Raw genomic sequence first — 18,352 nt, 5'->3', positions numbered from 1 at the left:
GGAATTATCTAGAAAAGAAGAAAATGAACTTTCTTTCGCCTTGCAAAAACGCATGCGAACGATGTACCTTGCTGCTAATGTATGCCAACATGTAACACGTCACAAAGAGATCAGTATTTAGTATTTACTGTAGCTACACGGTAGATAGGCTGCAAACAAAAAGTATGTAAGATTGTGTGCACTAAAGATAAAGGCTACTACCTGTGTATTAACGATAGTGGCTACCTGGTATAAGTGAGTTATCAGACACTCTCCTTGAGTTGTCTATTAAATAAAAGATTTCGTAACACATCTTTACTAGTTTCCTCAGTTACTATGCCTTTATTCTGATCAATTACTGTGTAAATGGCTGTAGCTGTAATCTAATCTCTGGACTAGTCCAAATCAGGCGTCCCCACAAAGTGGAGATACACACAAAGGACACAGCTGTTGTGGGTTGAATTATGGATTTATGGACTTTCAAATTCTCTCTCTCTTTTCCTTGGTCCACAGTTGTCCCAGTCTCACTGAAATCTGTCCCCAACCCCACTGAACTCTGAACTGTGCCCTCAATTTCACTGAATTATGTCTTCAATCTCACTGAATTGTGTCCTCAATCCCACTGAACTCTGTCCCTAAGGTGACCCAACAGCCAGGCCTGTGTCTGTCAGTATCACCTGTATGAGAGGTGTACTGTAGTCCAACAGTCAGAACTGTGTCTGTCAGTATCACCTGTATGAGAGGTGTACTGTAGTCCAACAGTCAGAACTGTGTCTGTCAGTATCACCTGTATGAGAGGTGTACTGTAGTCCAACAGTCGGACCCCTGTTTGTCAGTATCACCTGTATGAGAGGTGTACTGTAGTCCAACAGTCGGATCCGTGTTTGTCAGTATCACCTGTATGAGAGGTGTACTGTAGTCCAACAGTCAGAACTGTGTCTGTCAGTGTCACCTGTATGAGAGGTGTACTGTAGTCCAACAGTCGGACCCGTGTTTGTCAGTATCACCTGTATGAGAGGTGTACTGTAGTCCAACAGTCGGACCCGTGTTTGTCAGTATCACCTGTATGAGAGGTGTACTGTAGTCCAACAGTCAGACCGTGTTTGTCAGTATCACCTGTATGAGAGGTGTACTGTAGTCCAACAGTCGGACCCGTGTTTGTCAGTATCACCTGTATGAGAGGTGTACTGTAGTCCAACAGTCGGACCCCTGATCGTCAGTACAGCAGCCCAGTAACACGGTGCCGCCTGCTGCGGCCGGACGCTGTGAGGCTGAGTCTCGCTGCTCACAGACTCGGAGGGACTCTTCCAGGTCACAAACACAGCTCGTCTCCCGACAAGACACGCCGCCACACGAGCTTTGCGCTCCCTGAAACTTTTTCTTTGCACTGTTCTAGCGCTTCCTCTGAAAATGTCCGTGTTGTTCCGTTTCCCCCACATTGAAGATGCTTGAAAAGGAGAATTTGTCTAATTCTCGGTATCTCGGAGGTGCCGGTGATCGTGTTTCCTTGAGCGGGGAAAGTGTGCTTCCTCTCCAGGAGCGGTCTGGAGGTGTCTACTGTAGATATGACCTTACTTTCTGTTCCCAGTCACACTTATCTGCCTGAAAACTGGGCTCAAAGTCCTCATTGATCGCTCTGTGGAAAGGTCGCCTGAGCGCGTCCCGCTGATCAGAAACTCTGCGCGGGTCTGTGCTGTGTCTCTCGCAGCTGCCCACAGCTGAGCGCCGGTTTGGCGATTTCGCTTTCGACATTTGACTTCAGAGGAGATTTCATCACTTGTTGTGTGACAGACGTCCTGGCGGCAGCAACCACTTTCGACATTTTAACAGAAACAAGAAATTTTACGCGGGTTTAGAATGAGTGGGTAAAAAACGATGTGTTACTGTTATTAATTTCGCCTCGTAAGACTAAGACATAGCCGATACTGTGTAGTCAAAACTAAAAATGAGCCATTTGCTGCTTTTCCGGCACTTTTGCAAACATTAGAGCAATGACCTACAGAGCATTAGACTGTGGAAAGACCAAAAATAAAACATATGTCCTTTGCTCAAGCGAAAGTTAAGAGGTCTGTCCCGAAAGGGCTTCAGTTCACTTGTGTGAATCATTCTCGTGCACTATATTCCCATCTGCCTCTGTCGTCTGAGCTATTCCCACGTCTCCGTCATAATGGAGGTTTATACCTGAAGTTCGGGAAGAACAACAACGACTAGTCGGTCTCACACAGCTGCTCCTATTAAGCACCAGCATTACGGAAATTAGCTCTATATATTTAACACAACCCCTCCCTTTGCAAGTATATCCCCTATCTTTGGTGCTTCTTCAAATCATTCTAGCATGTTAAACAAAACTGCCTCTTTCTAAACACATGTTGGGTGGGTGTTAAAATCCATAGTTTTCTAAGTGTCCTTCTAGTGTAGCTCTAATTACAATTTCCAAAACTTCATTTGTAGCAGATGACAGGCCCCTTTTTTCCTGGTTGTGTGTTTTCGTATATTGGCATAACATCTGCAGCTCTCCAATCTGTCCATACGGCTCCCATTCCCAGATTCCTTAGTTTGAGTTGGTGACTATCATCCCTCATACATTATATGTGACCTAGTGGTGAATAGCTGTCTGTTATATGGACATAAATGAACTGTGGATTGACAATTAACCAATTACCCAGAACTTAATTAACTAAGGTAAACCAAGGTAAGCTATATGATTGTTTTGATCACTGAATCAAAACATGTAGACTCCCTACATCTCAGCAAACATCCCCCTCTGCTTTGAAGCTGGAAAAGTTTAAACTACCAGGTGTTTCACACTTTATACTCTTAGTGGCACTTCCATAGTCACCTCTAGCTGTAACAATATGATTCAACAGTAAGTCCGGAAAATTATTTTGGGTGAACAACAGACTGAAAAGAAAACATTTTTACAACAAAACAGGATCATTGGTATATGGTGAAATTTATTGCAATAACAGTCTTCTTTCCAAAGAGAAAATCAAGCTGAATTCCTAGAATTGACACATGCAGTGTAGACTTTGAAGATGTGTGTTTAGTTACAAAATGTTTGTTACCTTTACTGACAGCTGTTAGTGGAAGATTTTCTATATCCTGGAAGAAATCTATCAACATCAGTGATCGTCTTCAAAAAGAATGTTCAGGGTAACTCAATGTGCAGGGTTGTGAGTGTGCAGTTCAGTGGTGTTGAGTGTTCAGGGTGAAGAGTGTAGACAGGGTCACTAAGTGTGCAGGGCTGTGAGTGTGAAGCTCAGTGGTGTTGAGTGTTCAGGGTGTAGAGTGTAGACTCAGTGTGCAGGGTTGTCTCTCTTTCTCTCTTTTATCTTCTTGTCTCAGTCCTGCAATAAAAACAGACACTGTACTACATCAGTTTGCAGTATAAAGCAAGAGATACTTAGTTTTGGTGAATCATTGAAGTACAGGAAATTGGGGAAATATTTTTGTCATTGAAATCAAGAAATGGAGCCTGAGAGAGGGACAATCAGAGTTTAAGGTCTTAAAGAAACATTATAGATGTGTCTGTTAAACTGTCTGCCTAATGTAGCTCCAGTGTCTGATATTATTGCCTTATTAAATGAACAGAAGGGGTTAGAGACCACATTACCTCCTCCCTGTGCAGCGGGTCAGAAGCACGGCTGTGAGTCCCAGCATCACCAGCACAGACAGCACCGTCCTCACTATGAACTCCACTGGCACTTGGACAGGGGCTGTGGGCCTGGGGCCTGGAGAGAGAGAGACATCAATCAATGCTGGTGATGAAGACAGACAGCTCAATGTCTCAGTCTAAGAAGCTGATCTTTCCAGGGGCTCACCAGCACAGTAGTTGTGAGGGTTGACCTCTGTGATTTTACAGCTGACAGGGTTGCTGACAGAGCAGGTGTAGGAGACGTTCAGATTTTCTATCTCAAGAAGGAGAGTCAGATTGGAGCTGGTAGAAGAGGAGCTGCGGCTCACAGGTTGGTCCTGTCCCTCTCTGTGCCAGAACAGGGTGAGTCCTCTCCCGTTCTCCACTGAACACAGCAGAGAGCAGGATGTGTTTGACGGAGAGGCTGTGTGGGTGGCCTGGACTCTTGCCCTTGACACGAGCTCTGTACAGGAGGGGAAGAAAAGACTAGGAGAAGGGTAGTCAGAAGAGTCTTCACTAGAACAGAAAGGCCTACAAGGGGACGTGAGCCAGGCATTCAAAAACTTCAAAGGTTTGAATCAAAGGCATTGCCAAATCCAGCCCAGCCGGCTTGTTCAAAATCGACACTGAAACACAAACCAGTGGACAAAAGTGGGAGCAGGAGATACTCCTTTACACAATGGGTTGTGGGAGTGTGGAGCAAGCAAAGAATGAGCATTTGGTAGCTAGTTGTTCATTGATCCAAGGATCACCCACCACCTTTTGCGTAAAGACGTGCCTCCTGTCCTGACTGGACTATCTCATCCGGTTGTACTTGCTTCAGTAGATCAGATTGAAACACTCTTCAGCCATTTACCAAACACGTTTACTTGAAACTGTTTGTACGACGTCTCATTGTTCTTGATTTCCACGATGTAGACTCCAGTGTCGTTCAGGTTGAGGTTGAGGATTTTGATGTGTCTGCTCTCACTGTCCCACTGCACTCTGTCTGTGAACTGTGCATCCCTGGTGTTGCAGTTCCTCCCGTTCACATCCGCAATGACGTTGCTGTGGAATTTCAGGAATCCCTTCTGCAGTCTTTCAGCTCTGAAGGTCACATTTTCCCCCACTGTGATGTTAAGTTCAGAGGAATCTGATTGATAGGTCAGGCCTGGGAATACAAAGTAAAAAATTAGGAACATAGGGCAAAACCTATATATTTTTAAAGTCATGTTTAAATTGAAATTCCACTTGCTTATATGAAAATAAAATCAAAATGTAAAAACTGCAAATGTGTAGGATCTTAAGTAGTAGCAAATTGATCTTAGAAAAAAATCAAGTTACTTCCTAACACCCAAATCTCTTTGCAAAGAAGGGTCTCTATTCAGTTCCTTCAGCCTGTCAGTGTGGGACACTCCCTACAGACTAAAGAGATTCAGTTCCTTCAGCTTGTCAGTGTAGGGCAGCTAGCAGAACATTGTACATAATATTCTTCAGGAGGTCTTACAGGTGCATTATACAGTTCGAACGTTTTTAACACAACATCCAGTGATTTAAGTTCTGTGCCTTTATCCATACAGCTTAACATGTTGTCTGTTTTATTGATTCTCCGTATTGAAGATGTCAATGATGAGTCAATATAAACACCTCAGTCTTTTTCAGGAGTCTCCTCCTCTAGCTCAGTGTTTCCCCTTTCGTTCCTTCAAGGAAATCTGGTGATTGGTGAAAATGGTGAAAATGGTGCCCTATAGTGTGTCGCACCGCCCTGAGTGTGTGAGTGGAGTCGTGGGTACGCTGTGACTCTGATCTGAACAACCGAGGAAGAACTCCCCCTGGTGGTCTATCGTAGTCACAGTGCTTTCATTCAAATTCTATTTCGAAGAGCTTTCTTGGCATCACCGATGAGTTACAGCGCTGCCAAAGCAGATACAACTAGGTCAACATCCACAGACATTTACAGTAAAACATATTATTTGACATCTACATACAATATATTGAACATAGAACATTATCAAGAGAGCCTCACTAACTTTATTCTTATTCTTATTGAGAGACAGGCTCGCTCTGTTCTTCAGGCTGTGACAATAGATCACACGCTATTATTATTATTATTGAGAAACAGGCTCACTCTGTTCCTCAGGCTGTGGCAGGAGATCACACACTGTATTATTATTATTGAGAGACAGGCTCACTGTCTGTTCCTCAGGCTGGGACAGGAGATCACACACTGTATTATTATTATTATTGAGAGACAGGCTCACTGTCTGTTCCTCAGGCTGGAACAGATCACACACTGTATTATTATTGAGAGACAGGCTCAGTGTCTATTCCTCTGGCTGGGACAGGAGATCACATACTGGGCTGCAGCTCTATCGAGTTTCCTCCCTCCGAAAGACTGTAAACTGGTCTGATTGTGCCAGGTGTGGGAATTCTGGGATGAGATCTGTTATTTTAGGGAAGAATGTTTGTCTAATCCCAGAGTTTTTCTTGCAGTGCAGCAAAATGCTTTTATCCGGAGCAAGAATTTCCTTACGAACTCACAGTACTTTCAATTTGTCCAATCTTAATTCACGTCTCGTAGACGACTTCATATACAGTACACGGACCCTTGAAGACAACGAAGAGATTGAATTAAAATTAATAATTCAATTAACAGTGCATTGTATCGTCATATTTCTGCTAAAAAAGTTTTCGTTGCATTTCTGTATACTCCCTGTGTGATAGATAGCAAGGGGGCCAATGAACCTTCCGGGTGCGGGGTTTTGGGGGAGTTTGGGGGGGCTCTTAACTTTCCGGTTTCGGGGAGTCTGCTGGCTGTAGTCTGCGGATGCGGTTTCTGTCCGCGCTGTTGCCTCACAGAGCACACAGCGCTGTGCTCGAGCTCCTGCGCCCCTTCCCCAGAGCTCGCGCTATGCGGTTAGTTCAGTGACAGCGGGCTCTCCAGCTCTGGCGCTCTGAAATGACGCGCTTGAATTGAAAGGTCTCGCCTTAGTCGGCCCTGCGTGTGCCCGGATCAGTAACCTGCATTATAGTCTACTACTCGAATCCTGGATTCTGACAAACTGAATTCGTTCACGTTGTTTCTCCCGCCTGTGAATCGTACCGAGAATTACAGCAGATCTGAGAGCTTCAGGTCAGAGGTTGCAGACCCTGTTCATGCAGAGCCCCAGTCCAGTCAGTATAGGGATCCCCAGCCCTGGTGCTGGAGACCCCAGCCCAGTTACAACCTTGAAGTACAGTACAGGGGTCCCCAGCCCTGGTACTGGCGAACCCTAATCCAGTGTCACTCCTTTGTGGGCATTTCCAATACAGGGTCACTCCCCTGTTGGTGTGTTTCATACAGTGTTAATCCTCTGTGGGTGTGTCTGATACAGCGTCACTCCACTATTGACTATTGGTGTGTATGATACAGTGTCAATCTTCTGTGGGGATGTCCGATACAGGGTCACTCCTCTGTGGGTGTGTCTGATACAGTGTCAATCTTCTGTGGGGATGTCCGATACAGGGTCACTCCTCTGTGGGTGTGTCTGATACAGTGTCAATCTTCTGTGGGGATGTCCGATACAGGGTCACTCCTCTGTGGGTGTGTCTGATACAGGGTCATTCCTCTATGGGTGTGTCTGATACAGTGTCACTCTTCTGTGGGCGTGTCCAATACAGGGTCATTCCTCTGTGGGTGTGTCAGAGACAGGGTCACTCTTCTGTGGGCTTGTCCGATACAGGATCGCTCCTCTGTGGGTGTGTCTGATACAGTGTCACTCTTCTGTGGGGATGTCTGATACAGGGTCACTCCTCTGTGGGTGTGTCCGATACAGGATCGCTCCTCTGTGGGTGTGTCTGATACAGGATCGCTCCTCTGTGGGTGTGTCTGATACAGGATCGCTCCTCTGTGGGTGTGTCCAATACATGATCGCTCCTCTGTGGGTGTGTCCGATACAGTGTTTTCTCCACCTGTCTGTTCATCATCAATCAAAAGTTAATTCCTTTGCTAATCATAAAAGTAAAAATATTATAGTATATGATATATTATATAGGACAGATGTTGATGTTAGAAAAATTACAGTAGTAACAGTTACTGTGTGACAATAGAACAGATAACAAAAGTAGAAGACCGAGAAACTGAATTGTTCTAACCATGTGGTCAAGTGATCCGTGAGGCCCCAGTACTCCTGCTGTGCTGGTGCTCCACACTCACATCCTGACCACAGCTCTGACACCCTCTCTCACCCGGCGCACTCTTTCTAACAGGAGCAGGCTTGACGTTCACAGCTTTTAGCACAGCTTGCAACCCAGCATGCTCGCTTGTGCAGAGTAGGAGCAAGAGAAACTCCAAAACATCCAGCAATGCTCCATCACCATGATCCCTGTCCTCCTCCTCACCCCCCCGTCCCGACCGCGCTGTGTGTCCGCAGAGCACTGAGAGTCCAGCTCCTCCAGGACTCCGGCTCCTCTCCGACAGGGACCTGCAGCCTCGTGCCGGAGGCCAGCCTGAGGCCCTGCTCCCATGTGCTGTCAGTGTGTTAAGGGTGGGTACGGTAGAGGAGCTCACTTACCCAGCAGGCTCAGGGTCAGGAGCAGGAGACAGAGGCAGCCCATCTCTCCTCAGTGCGCAGAGCAGATCTCTCAGCTCGCCTCAGACACATCAGTATATGTAGACCCACCATCACACCCCACCCCCACCCAGACCACACTACCCTCCACACAGTGTGCAGATTCGCACACAACAGGACCGCTTTCCCAGAGCTTCGCTGAGTGCAGAGCGCAGAGACGTACAGGGACGCTGGCCCTCTCAATGCAAACACAAAGGCTCTTGAAGTCTTGAATTTGGAACAACAGAGACAATGGAGCTCAGACACCCTGCAGTGTGTGTGTTTATTGCTGTCTTCTCCTCTCTCTCACTGTGTCTCCTGTCCTGCTGTGTGTGTTTATTACTAATAGAGTCTCGTCTTCTACTCTCTCTCACTGTGTCTCCTGTCCTGTTGTGTGTGTGTATTACTGATAGAGTCTAGTCCTCTCCTCTCTCTCACTGTGTCTCCTGTTCTGTTGTGTGTGCTTATTACTGAGGGATTCTCTGTCCTCTCCTCCTCTCTCTCTCATTGTGTCTCCTGTTCTGTTGTGTGTGTTTATTACTGAGGGATTCCCTGTCCTCTCCTCTATCTCTCACCGTGTCTCCTGTCCTGTTGTGTGTGTTTATTTAGTGAATAAAGTAGGTTCAAAATCGTCAGAGTAAAGTAGAGAAGGAGCCTTAGCAAACACAGCTCTGCCATGTAAGTGCTCATGAGAATGGTAACGAAATGAGAGGTAACCATTCCTCAGCAGATGAGTTTATTACTGAGGGACTCAAGTCAATGAACTGCTCACGACCAAACAGCGCCCGTCTCTCCTCCTCCTCCCCTCCACTGTCCATCTCTCTCTTGCTCTCAATGTCGTGTTCATCCCTCTTTTTGCACCAGAATCTTCATTTCTGTTCCTCCCAGTGGAGATTCTCAGATCAAATAAAGGCCAAATGGGTCCTTGATTAGAAGTTGTCTTGTGTTCTTCGGAGTGAGCCCTCCAGACCAGCCTGCTCCCCAGCTCATGAGTCCTTTACACTCCCTCTCCTCATGTGCAGGGGGTCTCCGATATACATTGCAATTAGGAATCAGAAAGTTGCGACATGTTAAACAACATATTAAGGGGAATTTTCCCCAAAAGAACAGTGTGAATATGGAGTTTCAGGACCATAAGAGTATAAACTTTGTCAAAGTGCCTTAAACTGGGAGTTCCTATAAGAAAACCCTAATAGGATAGAGTCGGGCTAGGGACTGTAAGTTAGACCGTATTTCACATGTGTTTCTAGCTATCAAATACACTGCAGAGGGTTCCATTATAAATCCGGGTTATATTTCTAAACATGTAACAGAGTAAAATGACTTAGAAAGGGGAATTAATATCCATCAGGAATAATGTAATAAGCTTGAACTTTGTTCCCAATACAAAGTTCAGACACAGCTATGTACATTTAATTTAGCTTTAAGCCATGAAGAAACAAAAAGTAGGAACAGATAGCATCACCAGCTCCTTTCTAATTGAATTTCTAATTCTAACTTTGATGTACGGGCTGGATCAGTGATGACCAGTGATGAGTAAGAGCTCAGCTTCAAAGGTGGGGCATTACAGGTCTTGATCTTAAGTGTAGCAGCATTTCTCTACAAGAATAAGAATTTTTAACGTTAGATGTTGTCCATCTAACATTAAATGTCCTTTATCATTAAGCATTAGGTGTCGTCCATTATCAACAGATCAGATAAGAACTTTCAGACAACAGTAACTCAGAATTCAAATGAGACAGAAGAAGAAAGGCGAGTCTGTAAGCTTTTATTGCTTTATATTGTATGGGGAACCAGACAAATGGTGAACAATGACAGGTGAAAGAAAATGAAACATGTACATTATCCATAATGCATGTTTGTAAAAAAGAGAATGATGGGAAAAACAAATAGCTTGTATATTTGTGTCAGTTTTCTGCTTATAAATACTGTGCACCCATGTAAGAAAGAGTTTCCACATACATTTCAGTTACGTTTTTCACACAAAATAACTGGTTATAGATATTAATCAGTGTTGGTCAGGAGCTCAAACTGTTCCCACAGCTCTGTTAGCTCATTGATAGAGATATTGATCAGTGCTGGGCCAGAAGCTCAGACTGTTCCCACAGCTCTGTTAGCTCACTGATAGAGATTTTGATCGGTTTTGGAATGTGCTAACCTTAATTGAAGTACATTAAAATTGTATTAAATATAATCTTTTTGTTTAATTTTCAGGTCTTTCTCTGTCATGTGTCTGCTCTGAAGATATACAAGAGATAAAAAAGCTTGAAACAAAATCAGTTTGTTTTCCAGCACGGGTATCTAAGGAAGGGTTCCTTTTCAAGAAAAAAGAAACTCTTGCAGAAGTGAAGGATAACAGGCTTGTATTGGCTCCTGATACAATCATCTGGGACAAGACTGGGCACTTCTGTATCATAAACCTGAGCAAGGAACATAGTGGGGAATACACTGTCAACAATAAAGAACCAAAGACAGAAACAAAATATAATCTCTTAGTTTACGGTAAGGATTTGCAATTGTAAAAATATATTAGATATAACTTGAGATTTGCAAGAGTATACAGTTAAAGTGTCTCTGACAGTGTACAATCAGATTGTCTCTGACTATGTACAATCACTGTCAATGTCTTTTATCTTTCCTAAAAGTCCTAAAAGTAGGATGCAGAATCTTAGAACACCTGACAGAAAGCAGAAGTGGTCATGGCTATAATGGAGCCCATATAGGAAACCACATGTGCTCCAATCAAAAATAAAATTAATTGCCCTCAATAGTGATACATGACCTCTCTTTAGAGGCCAAATGCCAAATTATTTTGCTCTTTAAAGCCACATATTTGGTTTAATCACCATTGTGGCAATAATATTATATTTAACATTAACAACGACTATAATATTAACAACATTTAATATGACTAGCACATTTCTCTGAAAAATAAATGAAAATAATTCTAATGTCTGGATACATCTTGGGTTCTGAGTTTTCTGATGAGCTCATCAATTCACCTGGCTGAGACCCTTAGCATTGCTTTTTGGGTGCATTATGCAGCAGCTCTTTAACTGTGATCCACTCCAGTAAAACTGTGTTTCCCTCTCTCTATATGCAGTTTGTCAGATTAGGGCCCTCTACTGACCCCACTGCTCTTCCTGTACAGGTCCTGTGTCAACGCCAAGAGTCCAGGCCGCTCAGAACACACTCTGCTCTCTGCTGTGTTCAGTGGAGAACGGGAGAGAGGTCACCCTGTTCTGGCACAGAAAGGGACAGGACCAACCTGTGAACCGCAGCTCCTCTTCTACCAGCTCCAATCTGACTCTCCTTCTTGAGATAGAGGATCTGACTGTCTCCTACACCTGCTCTGTCAGTAACCCTGTCAGCAGTAATAGGGCTGAAGTCGACCCTTACAACTACTGCGCTGGTGAGCCCCTGGAAAGATCAGCTTCTTAGATCTTAATTCTAAGTTCAGAAATTGGGAGTTACATACTGTTGTCCCTAACCCTAACTCTAACTACTGCACTGGTGAGCGCCTGGCACTGTCTGTACTCTCTCAGTGAAGTGTTAATGTACTGGAGTGTCCAGTCAGTGTGTCTGTACTGTATTAACCCCTCTCTCTCAGTGCAGTGTTCATGTACTGGAGTGTCCAATCAGTGTGTCTGGACTGTATTAACCCCTCTCTCTCAGTGCAGTGTTCATGTACTGGAGTGTCCAATCAGTGTGTCTGGACTGTATTAACCCCTCTCTCTCAGTGCAGTGTTAAAGTACTGTAGTGTCCAGTCAGTGTGTCTGGACTGTATTAACCCCTCTCTCTCAGCGCAGTGTTAATGTACTGGAGTGTCCAGTCAGTGTCTGTACTGTATTAACCCCTCTCTCTCAGTGCAGTGTTAATGTACTGGAGTGTCCAGTCAGTGTGTCTGTACTGTATTAACCCGTCTCTCTCAGTGCAGTGTTAATGTACTGGAGTGTCCAGTCAGTGTGTCTGTACTGTATTAACCCCTCTCTCTCAGTGCAGTGTTAATGTACTGTAGTGTCCAGTCAGTGTGTCTGTACTGTATTAACCCCTCTCTCTCAGTGCAGTGTTAATGTACTGGAGTGTCCAGTCAGTGTGTCTGGACTGTATTAACCCCTCTCTCTCAGTGCAGTGTTAATGTACTGTAGTGTCCAGTCAGTGTGTCTGTACTGCATTAACCCCTCTCTCTCAGTGCAGTGTTCAATGTACTGGAGTGTTCAGTCCTTATTAAATCTTTACTTGTCTCTGACTGTTTCAGGGAAAGACCTCCCATCATGGGCGATAGGTGTAATTGCATTCCTGGTTGTAGTGTTTATTGCAGTGATTGTTTCCTGCTGCTGGGGCACGAGACAGAAAGGTAAGAACACCGACTCTGAATCCACACATTTCCAGTCACTCTGTTCCCTTATTCTTCCCTTATTGAAATGTTTTGCCAGACAGGAGCTGTCTGTGTCATTACAGCCTGAGCCCAGGTTTAATCAGGGCTGCTGTTGAACAGGGTCACCTCACAGCTACAGATTCCACACCAGGGCTCACAGCAGCTGGGAGCATTCTGGGCTCTGAACTTCCACCCAGAAACCCATGGATCCACACCCTGGACTGAACAATGGATCACTCCAGCTGCTACAGTTAATACCCCCACACTGTGTAAATCAATAGTCTAATGTGTACATAACTACCCCACCACTGTGTATATACCTCACTACTGTGTAAATATTACAATGTGTAAATCAATACACCACCTTGTGCACATAATTATCCCACTACTGTGTAAATCAATACCCCACCATTGTGGAAATACATACTTCACCATCCTGGAAATACACCTTTATATAAATACCCAACCACTATGTAAATATACCACTATACAAATAAATACTCCATTGTGTAAATAAATACCTAATTGTATTTCAACTTCTCTGAGTTGTGGTAGCTCAGATGGCAAGGGAATCTAGTTCTTGACTGGAAGGTCTTGAGCTCAATCCCAGGTAAGGGCAAGTGATGGAGCTTGCTCTAGTTCCTTTCAGACAGCTCCCAGGTCCACTCAGCCTACATTCCAAATGAAGTCTGAAGGGAGTGTCCCACTCTCACAGGCTGAAGGAACTGAGTCTCTTTAGTCTGAAGGGAGTGTCCCACACTGACAGGGTGAGGGAACTGAGTCTCTTTAGTCTTGATCAAAGAAGACTAGAATGGGACCTGATACAAGCTTTCAAAATCTTCAAGGACACTGTCAAAGTCAATCCAGCTGAATTCTTCAGAATGAACACAAAGAAGTGAACACAAGTGTGAATCTGAATGGAAGTGCATTTAAAACTGTAAACAGGAGACTCTTGACACAGAGGGTGTTGGGAGCTGGGATCAAGCTGTCCAGCCATGTTGTTGAAGCTGAAACAAAATTATTTCCATAATTCTGCTATATGATGTTTTTTTTACCTATTTCATCAGCAACATTAATATATCAGAGTTGCACTGTATTTCATTTTGAATTTTGTTTGCAGTTCCTTCTCTTTTAACATAATCTGCAAGTTACTTTACTAACTCTTTTTTGACCTGCGAGGTAGTGAAAGGTAGCATTATAACACAAACCTGTAAAAATGGCCAATTAACTAACTGTGTTAATCCCATTTTCTATTTCTAGTTTTTTTATGCTTCCTAGCCGGTAGCCATGTCACCCTGCAACTCACAACTGGCAACCCACTGAAGTTAAGCAGGTGTGAGCCTGGTCAGTACCTGGATGGGAGACCTCCTGGGAAAAACTAAGGTTGCTGCTGGAAGAGGTGTTAGTGGGGCCAACAGGGGTTGCTCACCCTGCAGTCCATGTGGGTCCTAATGCCCCAGTATAGTGATGGGGACACTATACTGTAAAAAACGAGTGCTGTCTTTTAGATGAGATGTAAAACGGAGGTCCTGACTCTCTGTGGTCATTAAGAATCCCTGGGTGTTTCTCGAAAAGAGTAGGGGTGTAACCCTGGTGTCCTGGCCAAATTTCCCATGCCTCCTAATAATCCCCCTCTATGAATTGGCTACATTACTTTGTTCTCCTCCCCCCCGAGGGCAGGATGAGTGACGCGCTGGTTGGAGTATTCTCGGTCACATTTAATGACAACGTCAGCTCAAAAATTTGGTTCAAACCACCAAATGGAGACGGGCGTGCCGACAAGCGGACCCTGCTGATGTGGGATTAATGCTAGGATGAGAGAGAGTTTTTTATGCTTCCTGTATGCAATGCACTCTTCCACATTACATTTAAACATGTGAAAACTTTAAAGAGAAATGAACTGTTAGTAAAAGGCAGGTTGGAAACTAAGGTAGATGTACCGCGAGTATGAGAGATTTGTGAATGCAAATAGTTTTATTGTTTTATTTTATTTTATTGAAACCTTCAGGACTCCATATAATAGAGTCTGAGTTGTTACGTCACTTACAGACTTGCAGTATACAGATAATTACCCTTACAGAGATTCTGGCTGACTGATATACTGTATGTTAAAGAACAAGTAAAAGTTTATTCCATATTGAAAAGAAAGGTGTCACACCTGAAGAAGGCTCCACAACCAAAACATTGTGCTTCTTTTCTTTTCTTTTTCTGCACATGCTGACCTAGCCACCTACTGGCTATATGTTAATTCTAGCTCTAATGACGTTCAGTTCCCTCTAACTGAGCTTTCTGTCCTCTGGGTATCTGGTTTTGACAGATATTTGTCAATGTTTGCTTTATCTGCTGAACCACAGGGTTCAACTTCCACAGCAAGCAGAGGTCTGGACTGGTGCTTCTGACATGAGAGAGGAAGTTTCTTTCTGTGGCGACAGGTGACATCCAAGTGCTTAAAAATGACCTGGAACAGCTTGTTCTTTCACACAGATGGATAAGAGTAACAGGACTGTTGATTATCTCTGATTGTTTCGCGGTGCTGAAAAACAGACCATGTGAACAGGCAGCAGATTCCTCTCTGTGCATCCAGTCACATAGGGTTCAGTATTGACAGTGAGTTTAACTCCAGCTGTTCTGTCTCCTCAGGAATCCTGTGAGCTCTGATCCAGAAGCAGACCCCAGAGGTAAGTGATACCAGGACTCATTTCCTCTGTGTGACACTTCCTCTGCTCTGTCCACTCGTCCACTTCACTGCCCAATGTACTGTAGTGTCCAGTCAGTGTGTCTGTACTGTATGAACCCCTCTCTCTCAGTGCAGTGTTAATGTAATGTACTGTAGTGTCTAGTCAGTGTGTCTGTACTGTATTAACCCCTCTCTCTCAGTGCAGTGTTAATGTACTGGAGTGTCCAGTCAGTGTGTCTGTACTGTATTAACCCCTCTCTCTCAGTACAGTGTTAATGTACAGGAGTGTCCACTCAGTGTGTCTGTACTGTATTAACCCCTCTCTCTCAGTGCAGTGTTAATGTACTGGAGTGTCCAGTCAGTGTGTCTGTACTGTATTAACCCCTCTCTCTCAGTACAGTGTTAATGTACAGGAGTGTCCACTCAGTGTGTCTGTACTGTATTAACCCCTCTCTCTCAGTACAGTGTTAATGTACAGGAGTGTCCACTCAGTGTGTCTCTACTGTATTAACCCCTCTCTCTCAGTGCAGTGTTAATGTAATGTACTGTAGTGTCCAGTCAGTGTGTCTGTACTGTATTAACCCCTCTCTCTCAGTGCAGTGTTAATGTACTGGAGTGTCCAGTCAGTGTGTCTGTACTGTATTAACCCCTCTCTCTCAGTGCAGTGTTAATGTACTGGAGTGTCCAGTCAGTGTGTCTGTACTGTATTAACCCCTCTCTCTCAGTACAGTGTTAATGTACTGGAGTGTCCAGTCAGTGTGTCTGTACTGTATTAACCCCTCTCTCTCAGTACAGTGTTAATGTACTGGAGTGTCCAGTCAGTGTGTCTGTACTGTATTAACCCCTCTCTCAGTGCAGTGCTCATGTACTTTATTTTACAATCAGTACATTTCTGTACTTTATTCATTCTTCCCTCTCTGTCCTCTTGCAGAAAGAACCTGACCCTTCAGAGCCCCTATGATTCTGGAATTCCTGGTGTCTGTGATACGGACTGAATGTCATTTTCAACTTCTTCTTTTCTTGCATTTCCAATATCTCTTTTTTGCAAGTTCAGGGTTCAAGTGCACTTTCAACAAGAACTAATGTTTCAGTCAAATGGAGAGTGCTGTCATTCTACTCATTCTGTGTGGAAGAGTTCATTATCATCTCTTAAATTGTTTCTTTTTGACCATGGGTTATGGCCCGCTGTGTTTCGGGGGAGGGAAGGGGCTGATTCCATCAGCAGGATAGTTATTATTCATTCAGCCCATGATTTGATATGAAGTGACTTACATTTGTGTCCTTTAGTATGGTATAGTACAGAAACGGTTTTAATCTGATCTGCAAATTCATTTTAATGTAAATTGTTCAGATTAAGCTGAGAATTAATTTGAACAGCCAAAGCCAGGATGTCTATATCATATTAATCTCACATGTACAAACATCAGAGCATTTTCAGTACCACAGCAGAGAATTCTAGCATTTTGCAATGCTTTTAATAAGGTTGTTTCAGTCCCTGTGTGTTTATTCTTTTGGAACTAGTATCATTAATAAAGAGTCTGCAAATCTTACTGCTGTTTTGTGTTGAAATATTGTTGCCGAATTAATTCTGTCATTCACAAAATTAAATGTGGCTTAAAGTCCTTCATAAGGAAAGGGCTGCTTTAGTTCTCCTTGTGTCTCTTTTATCTATGTTTCAGTGCCTTGAAGAAATATTCACGCCCCCTTCCAATGATATTCTGCTTTCTTTCTCATAAATGCCTATTCATGGTAATACCATAGGGTGACCATGGCTAGAAGTGGACTATGAAACCGTCTGTAATAGTGTAGGGATTTGGGACACTGTGGGGGATGCACTTTGTGTGTGTCTTCTCCTAGTGTTCTCCGGCCTTTTTCGTCACAAAGTTAGAAAAGTAAGCTACAGACTGTAGAAAGACTGTCTTTGCCAAGGAGACCGTGAAACAGTGAAAAAGAGCCTTTCGTAAGAATGTGGGCCAAACAAAGCTTAGGGCAAATAGCCTGTTCAATGGAACAACAGCCCTGAAAAAGAAGCATCGACACTGAGAAAGAAAATGTCTGTTCCTTCCAAGAAAGGAAAAATCTATAAGACCTTTTTTAAAAAAATGGAAAGTAGCTGGTAGATCTGAAATAGTATTGTATAAGTAGGAAACAACCTTTGTTAAAGAGAGGAAATAGGGTAAGAAGAATTAAAAAAGAAACAGAAAACTCGTAATAATGTGCTAATATAATATGCAATTGATATCTGCTATCACATAAAAGGCATGTGTGAAAGAATAATGTTAAAAACTGATAAAATAACATCAGAGATACAGGTAGAGTAACAATGTATTTATTAGAAGAAAAATCTAGTCATTAAAAAAAGAATGGAGGAAAACTGAAAGAACGCTAGTCAGTCTGAGTTTACGGCATGTAATAATGAGCAGGGGAGATCAGGAGCGCAGCTGACAAGCCAGAAGAACACATACAGTAGCATGTGAACTGAAACAGAAATAGAGTCATTAGTTGAGGCAGTAAGAGAAGATGTTGAGAATTTGCAAAGACTATATACAAGATTATGTTATGCCACGCCCCCAGAGGATTCGTCATTCCACCTCGCATTCCAGCACTGTTCCCAATTAGCCCATTTACCCCTGTCTATTTAATGCTGCTTCACACTCTCCCCTGGGCTCACTATTAGGGTTCTTCCTGGCTAGAGCCACTTCGATTCTCGCGATTACTTACGACTTCGTTTTTGGCTCCCTGATCCTGGTTTGTTTTTTCGATTACGTCTCCTGGTTTTGGTTTTGGTACTTTGATTCTCGTTCTGGTTTCGACTCTCGCCTTCCTCACTTTGCACTTCTGCGCCGGCTTGTCTACTTTCGGCTTTCGGACCTTGGGTTGTTCTATCGACTACACCTCTGGAGATCGCCCTGGTCTTCTCCATAGGGTCCTCACTACTAATTCCTAACACATTATGCATATGAAAGTAATCATCTACTGTCTATTATTTTACATTTCCATGTTAGTAAATGGAAGTAGGTAATGTGATTATGTCTATTATTTGAAATAGATGAATGGAGGAAGTATAATGAGTAAGGCATTAGGACTGCAGGCATGTCCCATTCTAGGAGAAAAG

At 43.6% G+C, this 18,352-nt stretch overlaps 1 long non-coding RNA gene across 1 annotated transcript; it reads left to right on the top strand.

Annotated features, from left to right (window-relative positions):
• Positions 1–10,395: 10,395 nt before the first annotated feature.
• Positions 10,396–16,787, top strand: LOC107076032 (uncharacterized). The gene is made up of 5 exons (XR_011189922.1): positions 10,396–10,683; positions 11,333–11,593; positions 12,441–12,539; positions 15,201–15,238; positions 16,169–16,787. It is a non-coding gene; the product is annotated as an uncharacterized lncRNA (long non-coding RNA).
• The last annotated feature ends 1,565 nt before the right edge of the window (positions 16,788–18,352 follow it).

The sequence above is a fragment of the Lepisosteus oculatus genome, chromosome 6 (genome assembly GCF_040954835.1).
Source record: "Lepisosteus oculatus isolate fLepOcu1 chromosome 6, fLepOcu1.hap2, whole genome shotgun sequence".
Taxonomy (NCBI): Eukaryota; Metazoa; Chordata; class Actinopteri; order Semionotiformes; family Lepisosteidae; genus Lepisosteus; species Lepisosteus oculatus.
Note: the sequence above shows the minus strand (reverse complement) of the source record. Positions and strands in the feature narration are given on the sequence as shown.